We start from the raw sequence: 3,439 nt of genomic DNA on the forward strand, positions 1-3,439 counted from the left end.
TTATTCCTCTTAAGGGTAAAGTGCCTATTTTGTACACTAATCTTTCAAAGTCCCTACAAGAGAGGGAAATGTTATGTTATAATAAATGATAAATTATGCAAAATATTAAACTTATCCAATGTTCCACTTTGATATTTGAATTTCTCTCTTAGAACACCAGCAATGCTATTAAAATAATTCTTACCCAGAGGCTCTGGCTTAGCCTCACGAAGGGTTGGCCCTCCTTGCTCCCAGCTCCAGCTCCACCATGGCTCCCAAAGGCATCTCCAAACAGCAGTCCAAGGAGGACCTGTTCTTTCAGGATTTCAATCACAAACTCTTAGCCAAGTCCTCTGCGCTCTTCTTTGAGAACATCTTCATCGTGTCTGTCATCACTATCTGGTTGCATTGGCAAATTTGGCATAAGGATCTTATTCAGTCTGCTGTTCTGTAAGCACTTACTTGGTAACCTTTGCCTACAAAAATATGAAATTTATACTCAAGCACAAAGTTACACAGAAGAGGAAAATGCTGTTTCCAAAGAAGTGATTCAAAAACTTTCTGAAGCTGATAATAGAAAGATGTCTCAGAAGGAAAAAGATGAAAAAATCTTGTGGAAGATGAATGAAGTTGCTGATTATGAAGCTACAACATTTTCCATCTTCTATAATAGGGGTGTCGAACTCAATCAGAGAAGGGGCCAAAATCTGAAATCCAGCCTAAATCTCGGGCCGAATGGTTTACTGAACAGTCATAAACTGACAATGTCATAAACTGACAGCGGAGTGCAGTGATGACATTGCGGTGCGGGCCACATTGCAAGGCCTGGCGGGCTGGATTTGGCACTCTTCTTTGAGAACACCTTCATCGTGTCTGTCATCACTATCTTTTGACACATGTGTTCTATAACAATACCCTATTCCTTGTCTTGGTCATATTTGCATCCTTTTTTATATTGAAGAACTTCAATCCCACAGTAAACTATATTCTGTCTATAAGTGCTTCATCAGGTCTCATAACCTTCTTATCTACTGGCTCCAAATATACCATGTCAGCTTCACCCTTGCCTTTGCATCTATGGGTGGTCTGTGGTGTATGGAAAAGTAGCTGGGTGGTTGGGATGGGAAACATATAAAATGTTCTTACAATCTGGAGCTTGAGGGTGTGAGAGACCCAACAAAATGTAATTCAATATTTGCTCTTTTGACAAACTGTTGAAATTATATGAATTAAAAGGGAAACTCAGAGTACCAGAACATTTATTAAGAAGGCAAATGTGTCTGGCAATGTGCTATAATCAGAAGAGGATAAAATAACTTGCTTCCTTGATCTGTCAAAGGTCACAGTAACCTGGACTAAACTGTTAGTATTTGTTATAGTAGCAAGAAGTTAATAGCTGGTTCTATGTGTTCCAAGCACAATATTACAACTTTTTAAAAATATATATTTTATTGATTTTTTAAGAGAGGAAAGGAGAGGGATAGAGAGCTAGAAACATTGATGAAAGAGAAACATTGACCAGCTGCCTCCTGCACACCCCCCACCGGGGATGTGCCGGCAAACAATGTACATACCCTTGACCGGAATTGAATCTTGGACCTTTCAGTCTGCAGACCGACACTCTAACCACTGAGCCAAACCACTTTCAGCAATATTACAACTTTTTTGGAACCATAAATATCAGAGTGAATTCTCTTTCCTCCCATTCCCCTTGCCTGGAGGATGGGATTGAACTGCATGTTTACAAATCTCTGAATATGTGATTTAAAATAATTAAAATTAAAAACATGGTTTTTCCAATTTGGGGGAAAATTAAAAAAAAAAATCCTATATAATAAAGAGGTAATGTGCAAATTGGCCATCACTCCAACACACAAGATGGCTGCCACAAGATGGTCTGGAGAGGAGGGTAGTAGTTGTGGGTAATCAGGTTATCAATAAAGGGCAGTTGGAGGTGATAAAGCCAGCAGGGGAGGGCAGTTGGGAGGGACCAGGCCAGTAGGGGAGAGCAGTTGGGGGTTACCAGGCCTGCAGGGGAGGGTAGTTAGGGGTGACCAGGCCTGTAGAGGAGGGCAGTTAGGGGCAATCAGTTGACAGGGGAGCAGATAGGCATCAATCAGGCTGGTAGGGGAGTGATTAGGGTGTGATCAAGCTGGCAGGCAGACGCAGTTAGGGACAATCAGGAAGGCAGGCAGGTGAGCAGTTGGGAGTCAGCAGTCCTGGATTGTGAGAGGGATATCTGACAATCCTATGGGGATTGGGTCTAAACAGGCAGTCAGATATAACCTCAAGGGGTCTCAGATTGGAGAGGTTTCAGGCTGGGTTGAGGAACACCATGAATTTCATGCACCGGGCCTCTAGTTTATATACAGAATAATGTTTCTAAATTTAAAAAGTTTGAGGGCTCCAAGATGGTGGCTGACAGTATGGCAGTGAAGGAGAGAGTGTGAGTGAGGGACAGTTATATTCTGAAGGTCTGTTGAGGGCTGGTGGACCAGGCTCCCCTAGCTTGATAGCCTCTCCTACTGCTGTGATCTCTCCCAGGGCATCCAGCTCTGCCACAGAGACTGTGCCATCTTGAAGGGGAGTGAAGTTGTGACTGGGAGCCAAGCCTCACCTTTATCCAGGGAAACCTCAGACACTGCGTTGTTGAAGCCTGCCATGTTCTGTACCCTGGTGCTCAGCACACATCATAGGAAATGATTAAACTCCTGGTTGAACAATTTTCATATAAGGCTTTTATTATATAGGATATATATTTTAATATACACATTTTATTATTTTTTAATTAATATTATTTTTTGAGTATTTTGTTTTTTATTTTTTTCTTATACACTCATTCTCTATCTACCTCCTTTATACTGAACTGTGGCCATTTCAACATTCATTCAATTTCTTTTTCTTACGTTCTGGAAATAAGCTATGCCTCTTTGGATTCAGTTCCCCCCTCCCTTTTTTTTCCTGGGTGTTTGTTTTCTTCATTTTTTGGTTTAATTATTGGTTTTGTGGAGTTTTCTCCACATATAAGTGTATCTTTTTCTTCCTTTCTCCCTCTCTCTCTCTCTCTCTCTCTCTCTCTCTCTCTCTCTCTCTCTCTCTCTCTCCCCCTCTCTCTTTCTCCCTCTCTCTCTCTCTCTCTCTGCCCTTCTTTTTTCTCCCTTTTCTTTTCCCTATTACCTTTTTTCATTTTTTCACTATTTTTTCTCTCCTAATTCTCTTTTCTCTTGTGGTCACCTTTATTTAGGGTTATAGGTGTCACAAAAACATTCGTGTTTTGTTCCCTCTGTGTCATATCTTAACGAGTTCTATTTTGGGCCTTTAGGTCAATGTGGTAGAGAGTGAGCCACATAACCAGACACCCTGAGAGGACCAAAAATGAGGAGACAAATAAACAGCTAGCATATGAACTAAATGGAAGAATCTACAGAAAAGGAATTTAAAAAATGTAGGTAAGCACTTT

At 41.0% G+C, this 3,439-nt stretch overlaps 1 pseudogene across 1 annotated transcript; it reads left to right on the forward strand.

Moving 5' to 3' along the window:
- The first annotated feature begins 247 nt into the window (after positions 1–247).
- LOC311614868 (translocon-associated protein subunit gamma-like) lies at positions 248–1,114 on the forward strand (annotated as a pseudogene). The gene is made up of 2 exons: positions 248–654; positions 894–1,114. The product of its transcript is annotated as a translocon-associated protein subunit gamma-like (transcript).
- The last annotated feature ends 2,325 nt before the right edge of the window (positions 1,115–3,439 follow it).

Source organism: Pipistrellus hanaki (assembly GCF_964339955.1).
Source record: "Pipistrellus hanaki genome assembly, chromosome: X".
Taxonomy (NCBI): domain Eukaryota; kingdom Metazoa; phylum Chordata; class Mammalia; order Chiroptera; family Vespertilionidae; genus Pipistrellus; species Pipistrellus hanaki.